The sequence below is a fragment of the Arvicanthis niloticus genome, chromosome 12 (genome assembly GCF_011762505.2).
Source record: "Arvicanthis niloticus isolate mArvNil1 chromosome 12, mArvNil1.pat.X, whole genome shotgun sequence".
Lineage (NCBI taxonomy): Eukaryota > Metazoa > Chordata > Mammalia > Rodentia > Muridae > Arvicanthis > Arvicanthis niloticus.
In genome coordinates, this window is record NC_047669.1 from 56,232,501 (window position 1) to 56,246,129 (window position 13,629).

Below are 13,629 nucleotides of genomic sequence, written 5' to 3' on the forward strand. Positions count from 1 at the left end.
AGGACAACTTAAAGGAACTGGTACTCTCTACCTTCCAGGGATTAAAGTCAGATCACCACTTTCAGCGGCAAGCGCCTTTACCCTCTGAGCCATCTCCTTAGCCCCTAGATATAGTTTTGTGATATAGACTCATATAACACAAGATGGCCTTGTACTGGCTATGTAGTGTATAGCTCAGATGACCTTGAATATCTGATCCAATGCAGGACTTTGCATATAATGAACAGGCGCTCTGGCAAGAAACCAACCTCTGCCTGCTATTCAATTTAACCTTAATGTCAAAGATTTTGATTAATTTTAATATGTGTATAAAATATATTTTATTTCCCATATGCTTTTCTTAATGCTTTATTCATGCTTGAGCCACAGAGAATAACTCTTCTGCAGTGAGAAAAGGCCTCAAATACTAAGAATAATTTATAAAACAGATATACTTTTAAAAATGAGCTCCAGCCTGTCATGTTACATTCCTACAATATACCATATACTCACCAAATCATCTTTATTAATTGAGGTTCTTTGCCTTATATGAGCAATGAATAAATCCAGCAGACAGCATTCAATTACTACAGGGAAAAATACAGAACTATTTAAAGCACAATAATTCAAGATTATGGACAGTGGAAGAACAAAACATTAAAAAGGATTTGTAATTTTCTTTACTCCCCGCTCCCCCAAAATTGGCTGCTGGCTTACTGAGTCCAGGTTAAAGGAAATTCCATAGTGAGAATGAAGTAACCTGAATGACATATCAAATTATTAGTAAATAAAAACTTTCCTGTCAGATCTTAAGGCAGAAATACCTAGTGGTGGACTAGCTCGTGGTGAATATGCTATTTAGAGTAAAAGACAGATGGATCCATAGGGGAAAACGCAGAATAGTAATATATTAACAGGAAGGGACAGAAGTATACGTGTGTGGGTGGGGTTGAAGCCAGGGAGAGATTTTTTTATAGCTCCCCTTTTCTAGGCACTCCTACATTGAGTGCAGTGAATGAACCTGAACTGAGAACCATTTACAGAAGTCTCAGTTTCCTCGTGCCAGATTTGAATGTTTTTCACACCCTTCTGTGGTTGTAAATTTTGTTTTCTTTCTCCTGCTACAGCCCAAATCAACTTTCCCCTTCCCTGTGAAAACCGCATTGAGACTGTTCCAATGATTTATTTTCTTAAACCAAAACATAGCTTTCAACTCAATCCCGTGGCTCACTGGCCTGCACACCCTCTGTTCCCTGAGTGGGATTCGTGATAAACAACTCCTGTGGGATTTATGGTCCTGCTTTTTCATATGTCTTCCCTTTCCAAATTCCTCCAGAAGTTTTCAAAAGCAAATAGGATTCTTTCCTTTGATCCCAAGAGGGCACTATCTGCACATGCTCTTGGCCACTTGCCCATCTGACACTTGTCACTCTAGTGGGTTTCAAGGGTGGAGTCACATGTCCAAATGCTAGCAATCCCTTTGAATACTTGGGGCATTTCAGTAGCAGAGCGCTTCCCAAGTGTTCTCCTTTTACCAGCCCCCTGCCACTTTATTTTCACAACCAAGAGGAACAATTGACGGCTAGGAATCACAGAAAAGCTACCTGAAGTAAAATAACTTGCTTCTGACAATAGGCAAAAAAAAAAAAAAAAAAAAAAAAAAAGGAACCAGAAAGTCCACCTAAATTGGCCAATTAAGGAGACTAGTAGTCACCATAGTGTTTTTCCTTTGGAACATGGAAATGATTTAAAACTGTGATGATAATGTAAATTGTAATTATTAATTAAAAGGTAAGAACCACTCCCATATGTACTTTGCATAAATCTTCCACAATTATCTGAAGAATGTGTTTTATTGTGACTTTAATGATTGATACAGTCCTCACAAGGATGTTGTGCAATCAGTACTTCTTAAGGGCAAATTAGCAGGGATGAGGACATGTCTGAAAATGATCATGAGAGGGACCATGAATGTTCTTTAACTGCTCTTGCTGTGAACAAGACTTCCTTTTGGTCCTGGGAAGCCTGTGATGGGAGTGTGAGCCGTGCTGTTCTTATGTCTCACCCACTCACCTAGGAAAGGATGTTCCTCTGGGAATTCTGGTGTTTAGTTTCTTCTAACAGACTCTTCTGATTTGATGGGATTGGCAAGCACTGGTGTTTCCTCTTGGGAAGCAGCAGCAGCTAGGTCAGACAGGTTATAAGGAGGGCCTCGGCTAACATTTGACTATTGTTCTGGCAAGCCACTCTACAGTTTTCCTTAGAGATATTTTGCTAGTCTCTCTCTTCTGATTGTTCAGCAAGAATGGATTTCTACCACATGAGTGCTGGGAACTGAACCTGGACCTTTTGCAAGAGAAGCAAGTGCTCTATCTTCTGGAGACAATAAAGAGTACTGAGGCAGAGTCTTAAGAGATCCATGCACGTTTCTTAGTATTTCCATACACATGGTCAGGATCATTGAAAAACTACAACCCAATCTACGCATCTTCCCTGGTAGTATAGACTGATTGGAAGTCCATGTGTGCATCGCTTTGATAATGTGGTGTCCATAACAAGCAATCATGCTTGCTAAAAACAAAGGGAGTAAAGGCTTAAGAGCGACAAAGGTAACTGTAAGTAAATATACCTACAATTCTGTGACTATTTCTGGAAACGAGAACTACAGTTGTCATGGGTATTTTCTTTCTTCTACAGTGATCTTGGGAAATATAAGTTTAATATTGCCACAGTTCAAGAAATGCACCAGTCAAAAGCATACCAAGACAATTTTTTTAAAAAATTAAATGTACAAATACAGTAAAACAGGCATGTATACAAATACTCTGTGTTTAAAATGAAGAGTTTACATAAAGCTCTTTTTTTTAATTTTATTGGTTATTTTATTTATTTACATTTCGAATGTTATCACTTTTGCCAGTTTTCCTTCCACAAGCCCCCATCCCCTCCTCTCTCCTCACCACCTCTATGAGGGTGCATCCCTCACCGCCCACCCATGCCTGCTTCAGTGGCCTAGCATTACTTCTTCTGGGTCATCAAGCCTCCACAGGACCAAGAGACTCCCCTCCCACTGATGCCAGATAAGGCAATCCTCTGCTACATATCCAACTGGTGCCATGGGTAACCCCTGTGTACTCTTTGGTTGGTGGTTTAGTTCCTAGGAGTTTTAAGGTGTCTGGTTGGTTGATATTGTTGATCTTCCTATGAGGTTGAAAACCCCTTCAGCTCCTACAGTCCTTGTCCTAACTTCCACATTGGGGTCTGCACTCAGTTCATTGTTTGGCTGTGTACAACCATGTCTGTATTGGTCCGTCTCTGGCAGAGCCTCTCAGGGGACAGCAATACCAGGCTCCTGTTAGTAAGCACTTTTTGGCATCAGCAATACTGTCTGGGTTTGGTGTCAGAAGATGGGATGGATCCCTAGGTGGAGCAGTCTCTGGAAGGATTTTCCTTTACTTTCTGCTCCACTCTTTGCCCCTGCATTTCCTTTTCATAGGAGGAATTCTAAATTAATATTTTTGAGGTGGGTGGCCCCATCCCTCAACTGGGGGCTGTGCCTATCCACTGAATATGGTTTCTACCGGTTTTATCTCACATTTGTTGGGTATTTCAACTAAAGTCCTCCCTGTTGGGTCCTGGGTCCCTGGCATGTAGGACTTTCTAGTGGCTTCCCCCATTCTCCCTCCCCCACTGCTACACACCTCCTTTCAAATTCCTGACCCTCTGTACTTCTCCCCCACTTCCTCCCATATCTGAACTGGACTCCCCTTTCCCTCCCTCTTCTCTCTCCCCCCCAGATCCCTCTCCTTCTCTACTTTCCAGAGATTATTCTCTCCCTCTATTGATTAGGACTGTAGCATCCACACTTTGGTGTGATGTTTGTTCTTCTTGGGTTTCATATGGTCTGTGAGTTGTATCGTGGGTATTCTGAGCTTCTTTTTGGCTAATATCCACTTATCAGTGAGTATATACCATGTGTGTTCTTTGGTGACTGGGTAGTAATAATTTTGTAATGTGTGGAATGTGTTATGTATTTTTATGTCTTTGAGATGACTAAATCTTCTAATTGAATTTGATATATTAGATTCACATTTTAAAAAGAAAACGTACCAGTATTTTATAAATTTGAATTATTTTGATATTGTATATTTTCACTAATTACACTGCTATAGATAAATGTTAGATAAATGTAACTGAATTGGATTGGTATTATCTTTAATGTACTTAAAAAATTAACAAATTGAACATGAAAACCAATAAAGTACAGAACAATGACATGCAAATATCTAATTAAGACCTGAGGGCCTGTGAGGTGTCGGAACTTCCTGTTAACCCTGACCGCCAGATTCAACTTGTTCTCTGACCCTCCACTTGTATACTATGGATGTAAGTACATGCACACTCACAGATGCATACACATACAGAAATAAGGAAAATGTAATAATAACAACTAAATTAAATGTAGTCAAGAAATAAATAGCTTTTAAGTCAAGTATCCGTTTTTCTAAGTTTATTTTTCTAAAAATCTAGTGAAGTTTTCCATTTCATTAATGGATAAGTTAGGTCAAAGTTGACATAATCTTAAATCTAGATAGTCAAAAGCATGGGCAATATTAAACTTACCAATTTTGTTTAAGTTAGCTTTAATACTGTTTGATTAATTCTTTAGTGTCTCCCTGCCGTGGTGATACACTCTGGGTAAATTTCTCTATCCTCTTAATATTAGCAATCACGTATTTTTATAGTCCTTGAATAAACATGTTTAATTTTAATATATTTGCACATGTGCTCAAGCATACAAACTATATTTATAAGGTTTGACAAGTTTTGCCTAAGGCTTCACATCTGAAAAATTGGTTTTCATGCATATAGTTATGTAATTTTTTATTTTGTACCATTGTTTTCAGGATTTGAGATGTACTGGCATCATGAAAAACCAAAATTCACTATAAGCACATAAGATTTGTGTTACTATTTCTTAAATATTTAGTAGAATTTACAGATAAACCTGTCCAATTCTAGGAATATCTTTATAGAAAGTTTTACATTAGAATTGTTTTAAAATAATAAATAGAAAGGAGTTGGTTACTCCAATACCATCTGTACCACTAATGCATACATGGGCATATCTTGCAATTTTTGTCACTGCAGTTCAGTGTTGTGAGTCACTATTGACAAATTTTTTCCTCAGATGCCTATGTAGCACCTTTTATACCATACAAGCTACCCAGCTTGGAAGAAGCTTCCTGACTAGTACCAGCTTGATTTCTTCGTGTTCTATGACCAAAGCATGCACTGTTAAGTAATGAAGGCTTACCATCAGCAGTCATACTACCCACTGAGCATCTATCCAATCTTTCATTAAAGAAAATTAGTTGATTTAAATTAATTTAACAAAATACTTAATATAAGGATATATCTTATTTAAAATATATGATTTCTCATGGGCCACCAGGAGTAATGCAATAACCTATCTCATGGCAGGAGTCCTTAGACTACCCCTAACCAATGACTCTGGGCACCCCTTAAAATACCCTTTTGTTTTATTTGTTTCCCTACTGTATTGGCTTTCTTTCTTATAGCAGGCTCCCTTGCCATTAATTCTTCAAAAATGACTTCAATAGAATTCTCATCCCTGGCTCTACCTTATGGTTTCCATCCTAAAACAAGAGTTAAAGGTACATGTAACTGATCACTGATATTTCTCTGGTGATTTCAGCAATGGTAAATTTTATCCTTAACTTTTAAGATAATTTAGCTCGAGAGTGGGCTCAGGGTCTAATAGTGCATATTGTTCTTAAGGAGTTCCAGGGTTTGGTTCCAGTACACACATGGGCTTATAACCATCCATAACTATACTTCTAGAGAATCCAGTGACCTGTGACCTCCTAAGATACCAGGCATGTAGTTATATACATTCTTACATACAGCAAAACAGTAAGTAGTATGACTAAAGTAAATAATTATAAAAACTGTAATTTGATCAGCAGTTGCAGACATTTTATATCATTTCAAAATGATTTTGTATAATGCATTTATTGTTTTATACAGCATTAAACAATGTGTAAAACTCAGAACACTTCAAGCCCCTTTACTTGTGTTATTGTATCTTTTTTTCATATGTATCGGCTTAAGTATCTCATTATTTGTTCTATTAGTTACTGAAAGAAGCATGGTGATATCTTATTTAAGATTTTGTCGTTGTTTCTAAATGTCATTTCAAGTTCCACTCCTCTGAAGTCCTAGGTAAAACACCTTTGATTAGTGTATATGTATGGTATTCTTGTTTTTATGCAGTCTATATTCACTTAGGTTTAGCTCCCTATGCTCAGATTCATTGATGAAGACACCCACTGATCAGCTACTTCACTATGTTACAGATAAACTTTTCACTACTACTCAGAAGCACCTATGGATGTCCAAAGACACTGGCGACTGAACACTGTTTCCTTTTGACTCTACACACTCTTGTTCATACTGTGAGCCCCTCATATCCCACGGGAAGCAGCGATTTCTAACTGGCCATTATGATAAACTGGAAATTTTGTTTCACTTTGCTTCAATAACAGGTTTTTAGATTTGGGAAGAGAGAGGTCAAAGGTGTATCTTCATGACAATTTATTTTCATGATCATTGAGTATTTCTGCTCATAGGAGTTCTAAATAGTTTTTTTTCCTAGTTGTTAGAAGAAACAGTGTTCTTTTTTGCAACGGTAGCATTTTATCTCAGAGTGTTTGTAAGCATGTGCCCAGGGGCCATTAGGATAACCTAACATCCTTCTCAATTTACGAAAGTTGAAGAGGGCAGCATTGATCTTCCCATGCAAGAAATATGGCTGGTCCATCTTGGCCTTGTGGAAAGTTATGGTCTATTTTGTGGAGGTCATTCTGCTCACTTCTCTAGACGTTAAAACTGCAGGAGGGAGGGAGGGAGGGAGGGAAGGTTGCCTTGACCTGAGTCTGTAGCAGACAGATTTCTGTCCTGTGTTTTGTTAAAATAAGTTCACTAAGAGTAAGAGGTTAAAAGTAGACCTATAAACAAAATACTGTTTCCAAAACCAAGTCTACAGGACAGCTTTGAAAACTGAGCATAAATTGTCCATAAGGCTTTGATTGCAGATACATCTTGTAGCTACATGAGTTAAAACTACCAGGAGTCAATATGAACTGCTTTTCATTGGAATCTAAAATAATAAATTAATTGAAAAAATATTCCCTTATCAGTTTTTTAGCAATTTTAAGTATATTTTATAAAGTGAGAAAGTAAGCTTTGAAATCCCCTAAAATTGTGCTTTCTATGACAGTCTTAATAAAGGATGCTATGCCCCTCAGGTGTGGAGAGAGTTAATAAACATTTATGTGCATATGGTGTACTTCGAAATTCTTTTTCTGTTTTCCCAGTTGTTTTGCTTCAGAACTTGATGATATGTAATTTTGATTAGAAAGAAGAAATAATCAGGTTGCTTTCTGAGCCAAGTTTGTTCTTCTCTGGTTGCTATGACAATCTCCTTTGACAGTCCCCCCCCCCTTTAGTAGATTTATCTCTTTTTTGATGTTATAAAAAAGAGTTTTTCCAGAAAAGGAATTTGATTTCTTTATGCTTAAAGGATTTTAAAGAAATAATAATAATAATAATAATAATAAAAGCTTTTAGCAAAAACCTCTGCATTCCAGCATGTCAAGTCTTATTTAAGATTTAAAATAAAAAAAAAAAAAAAGAAAGAAAGAAAGAAAGAAAGAAAGTTATATCTCTTCTTTCTTGGAAAAAAAAGACACAAAGAATAAAGGTCTTTGGAGAATCTAAATGTTCATTTCTTCTATATTGTATGCATTAATTACATACTGGAGCATTGTTCTCTGCACATAAAGGTTTGTTTTTTATACTTGATTTCTTGCCTTATTATTTTAAACAATGAAATCCTCTGATAGATTTTCAATTCATCAGGGAAGATAGATTTTAAAGAAGAAAAATACTGGACTATGCACAAGAAAACCTAAGTTCTCACCTTAACTTTCTCCAGAATGACCTTGGAAAAATCACACACAACTTATGAAGTATAACTATAGATTTTTAATTATTATTTTAAAAAGCGATTAATAGCTGGTGAGATGGCTCAGTGGATAGACAGTTGCTGCCAAGTTTGCTGACCTGAGCCTCAAACTACATGGTGGAAGAAGAGAACCAAATCCCAAGAATTGTCCTATCTAAAAGAAATGGAAGGATGGGGGATGGGACAGAGACTGAGAGACTGATCAAGGAGTAACTGGCCCAACGTAAGACCCATCCCATAAGCAAGAACCAGTCCCTGACACAGTTAATGATACTGGGTTATGTTTGCAGACAGGAGCCTAGCATAAGTGTCCTCTGAGTGGATCCACCTCCTCCAACAACTTAAGAAGAGTTTCTTGCTGTATAAATGGAAGTGGAAAATGTATGTTCTTGATATATTTATAGTGATCCATGGGAATTCTCAGATCCTGAGCTACCAACCAAAGAGCATACATGAGCTAGAATGAGGCCCCTGGCATACATGTAGCAGAGTGCTGCCTTGTCTGGCCTCAGTAAGAGATGATGGATCTAAGCCTACAGAGACTTAATGCATAGGGAAGGTGGATTACAATTTGATGGAAAAATGAATCTGTTGGGTTAAACTGCTGCAAACTAAAAGCTTACCTTCCATTGTAGCTGAAGCTATCATTAATTGTATACTAACACATTATTTGTGAGTTACTATTGCATTTCTTCTTTTATTATATTTAATACTTTTTAGTTTTATTTTATTAGGGAGTCACCTGGGAACTGATTCGATATCCAATAAAATTTGGTTAGTGGCCTTCTTGGTCTTTTAAGGGAAAAAAGAATTGATGTTTATTCTACCAGACAGCATTCACTAGCTGGTCTGAGACCCCAGACACATATACAGGAGAAGGCTGCCTGATCTGACCTCAGTAAGAGAAGATGCACTTAACCCTTGAGAGGCTTGAGGCCCCAGGGAGTGGGGAGGTCTGGTGGAGTGGGAGGTGTGGACATCCTTGGTGGACGAGAGATGCAATGGAATGAAGAACTGTCAGAGGATAGAACAGGAGGGGGATAACGACTGATCTGTAAAATAAGGTTAAAGATAATAATAATAATAATAATAATAATAATAATAATGATTTCTGTTTGATTTCTAGTACCATGTACAATGTTTACATATTTGGAAGTAGCAGGTGATCTAGGAAGGCAGGAGGATCTGAGCTTAGATACTCAGCAATCACATGAAAAACTGGATGTAGCAATATACAACTCTAATCCCTGCACTAAGGAGACAGAGACAGTGGACCTCCCTGGAGCTCAGTGATCAGCCGGCTTGGCTGAGTCAGTGAGCTCCAGGTTTAATGAGGAGCCCTGTATCAAAAAATAAATTCCAGATCAACTGAAGAAGAGACACAGGGTTAACCTCTAGGCTTCACCCAAATCTGTGTTTTGAAGATGAACATACAGCGTACGTTCACGCACGCACATACATAATCTCTATACCTCCCCACACATATACTGGCAGACAATATTTCAAATTCAGGTATCATGGTGTTCATTATAAAACGAAATTAACTCAGGAAGATTTTCTACCTTGTTATGTAGAAATGTACTTGGATTTCATTTATAATTATTACAAGATTACTTATCATATGCAATCAATTTATTATTTTCAATAATTTCTGTTTCACCTGAAGAAAAAATAACTTCGCATTTGACTTGCAAATTTGTGTATTTCAGGACTCTGGTTTCTACAGAATTTAGGTAGTAAACAATTCCTATGGCTTGGTATTTGACACTGTTAATCCCGATATTTTTCCTTTCACGTACATATTCTTAGCCTTGTACCTGGATGGTGAAAGCTCTTTTAGTTAGTCTGAGTAACCCATTAACATCAGTGTAAACAGAAGGACATTTTAGATTTAATAGGTTTGATTTAGTAATATCTTCTACAAATCACCCAAAGAAAGACAAGCTGAAGTCATGAAGCAGTTTTTTAATTGTATATTTTATGTATTTACACTTCAGATGTCATCCCCTTTCCCCATTACCTCCACCTCGAAACCCCCTATTCCTTCCCCCCTCCTCCTCCTTTTTGCTTTTATACCATTTTAATTGCATGTAAGTATTAAGGTCAGTTCTAATTTGAGGAACTAGCAATACAAAAGATGCAAATAGTCAAGGAACAAGCAAGACAGTAAACACAAATAGTCTAAGAACAAGCAAGGCAATAGACAAAGTTCCCTCCCATGATTTAAAGATCACTCCCATGATTTTCTAAAAGTCATTCCAGTTGTGCAGTTCATCTGTGACCAGGGTTTCTCTATTCTGAAGCCCAGGTGATTTCTCTTGCCACAGTTTTGTCAGGTTCACTTGAGTTTTATGGTCCTTAGATAGTCTGATCTTCCATTCCCTATATCACCCAAATTCTACTGCCACCCAAGGAGAGAACCATTCCCTCTTCATACAGTTTAGGTGTACGAGTACATAATATAAAAGTCAGTGTATCTATGAGACATGGTGTTCCCACCTTCATAACTATATCCAGCTGAAAGATCTAATGCCCTTCCTCTTTTCTCAATAACTTCATGTATCTGGTTCCTGCCAGGTACATAGCAGTAGTGTTCTCTCATATGCTGACAGCAATTTTAGGGACAACTTAAATCTTCTGTCGTAGATTTTTTTTAAAAAAATGGACAAATTCTTCTCTTCTCTGGACTCTTGGCCCATGTGATCTTTAGCTACTCTAACCAAGAAGCAAAGCCCACTTCCCCACGTTTGGATACCCAGTGCTGGCCCTGTGCCTTGCTCTGCTCAGTAGTATTTAGCAAGAACAGTGAGTGACATTGCTGAGTCAAGTCTCAAAGATGTTGGGAAACCACAAGACTATATAACACCTAGCTTGGTAGGCTGAAGGGGAGTGGACAGCCCAGGGTCTCCAGTGTAAAAAGGCAGTTGCTCTCTGACCCATGAATCAGTTATTTCAGAGTTTTGGATTGGTTCTGGGAATATATCAGCTAATTTATAATACTATCTTTAGATTTAATTTTTACTTCAATTGCATATATGTGTGAATGTCTGTCTGTAGGTGATGGAGATTCTAATGGGAACCGGAAGCAGGTAACTTCAGGTCCTGATTCAAGTTATGTGTTTATAAGCAACCCAATAGGGTTTCTCATAATAGGGTGCTGGAGACCAAACTCAGGTTCTTTAACTACTGAGCCATCTCTCTGGTCCCTGAATAATAACATTCTTATCAAAATTTGCTACTGACTTCTGTCACCAGCTAAAGAGCTTCTGCGATTTGAAATGAAGAGTCTGTCATTATTATGCAGACTATGTGTGCAGGAACACCCAGTATACATACAGAGATATGTATCCAAACACATCCATTCCTCTGTTCTGATACGCAGTGTAAAATAAAGTAACGGAATCCTATTGTCTCTGCTTGTGAAGTATCGTGGTGAAATCTTAAAGTCTGGCACAGTTACTGTTCTTTTCAGCAGTTTCTTTTGTGGCAGGTCAGGTTTCTGGAACATTGTCAGAGGCAGGACATACGGCTTTAACAGCACCTGCCGTTGCTGCGAACAAAGACATGCTGAATTTATACAATGCTTTTCCTTACGGGCTATCAGTTAGCCTGAAAGGGTAAAGCAAAGGTAGCTGCTATTCACAGCCCAGGAGAAGGCAGTGTTGCACGTGACTCATCTGTGCTGTGAGTCCTACTGCAAACCAAAAAACGGCTCCCTAAAAGTGGTTTTATATGTACCAACCCCAAACGCCCCGCCTCCCCCTGCCCATTTTGCAGCTGTATGAAATATTTCTACATAATCACATCTGGAAGGGATTGTCAGATGCGCAACTTCACTGAGTCCAAAAATTACTTTCATTTAGAAGGACATTAGACAGTTCGCATCCAGTTAAGATGAGGACACGCAGCGATGCAAGCCAAATGGAGCTATTTCAAGAACGCGTCACCGCTTCTGTGTGGAAGCTATATTTTTAGCAGGACAGCCATCAGAAAACATGCTTATTATTTTGACAAAATAGCCTCGTTCCTTTAGAAAGATCCACATGAAAGGCTGACCGAGCGAGTTATTAATCCCGCTTTTGTTGCTGTTAGTGTGGATTTTGGTGGATTTCTTATCATCCTCTTTTAAGCATAGATCCTCCAGGTAGCCAGTATGCCTGTTTCTGTTTCCTCCCATCTCATCAATTTCCCTCATCTCAGAGATACCCAAATGTATTCTGTATATTGTGGTAGTTGTAAAACTCAACCTTACAGGAAGACTTAAAATTGCGCAGAGCCATAATGGCAGAAGGGGCGTGGCTTATGCGGACTACCCAGAACGGCTGCTAGGACTCAGTTTTTGTTTATCTCAGTGTTGTTTTGAAATACATTTCTTTCTTTTTTTCCTTTTTATTTATTCTCCTCTCATATATCACATCCCAACTATAGTTTCTCCTCCCCCAAGTCTCTCCCTGCTACTTCCCCTTTCCCCTGGATCCGCCATATGCCACTTCACCTCTCTTCAGAAAAGAGCAGGCCTTTCAGGATCATCAACCAAATATGCCCTAACAAGTCACAATAAGGGCAGGCACATGTTCTCATATCAAGGCGGGATGACGGTGACACTAGCAAAGAATCCTAGTAATGGGAGAAACGGAGTCTGAACCGCCATCCTCTGCAACTAGGTAAGGTCTCAAATTCAGGGATTGGGACAACGACCCAGCCAGAAAACCTCTGACCTATATTTTGTCCAGCTTCCAGGATGTAGTAGGACTGGAGCCAAGCAAAATCGTCATCAGAGAAACCAGAGAGACTTTCATCCAGCAACTGACGGGAGCAGATGCCGAGTCCCACGGCCAAGCTGAGGAGGAGCTGGAGGAAGGATCCCAGGAACCAGAGGGGTCAAAGACAGGGACTCAAGGAGTCTAGCAGAGATGGGGAGCCTGCATGGGTCTGGCCTTGGTCCTCTGCAAATATGTTATGGTTCTGCAGCTTGGTGTTCTTGTGTGACTCTTAACAGTGGGAGACCGGGCTGTCTCTGACTCTTTTGCCTGCCTTTAGAACTCAGCTTTTACACTCAAGCAGTGGATGAAGTACAGGACTTAGGTATTCCAGGTAGAATCCTGTTAGGTCCCTTCTGGCTGTTCAAATACAAACAAGCAAGTGACTCACAGGTATGAGAAAGACCCTCATCTGTTTGCTGTGCTGGGATGCAGCCCCAGCTGCCTCTTTGTTCTTCTGCATAGAGTAAATCTCAGGAAATTTCACTCGTAAAAGACAAAGAGGGAACACAGGGGAGTCTTATATAAGAGGAACAGACTCTGAAAGGTGTCAGTATAAGTGGTTTCGAACAAAGGAAAATGAAACAATGTTCACCCTAAGAATCTGAATTACCTCTTGTTTTTTTAATTGAGTAAGGGGTGGGGGTGAGGCAGAATAAAATTCAGTTTAAAAAAAAGATGAAGTTTTAAGACTGAATAATGGGGGGGGTGCATTGAAAAGAGAAAATTTGATCTGAGGTTACCAGTCTGAAATTAATGTCTAAAATCTGCATTTTCAGTAAACAATGACAACCGCCCGCCCCCCCCCCCCCCATTTACAAGCCGTTCTCTGGAATTAAT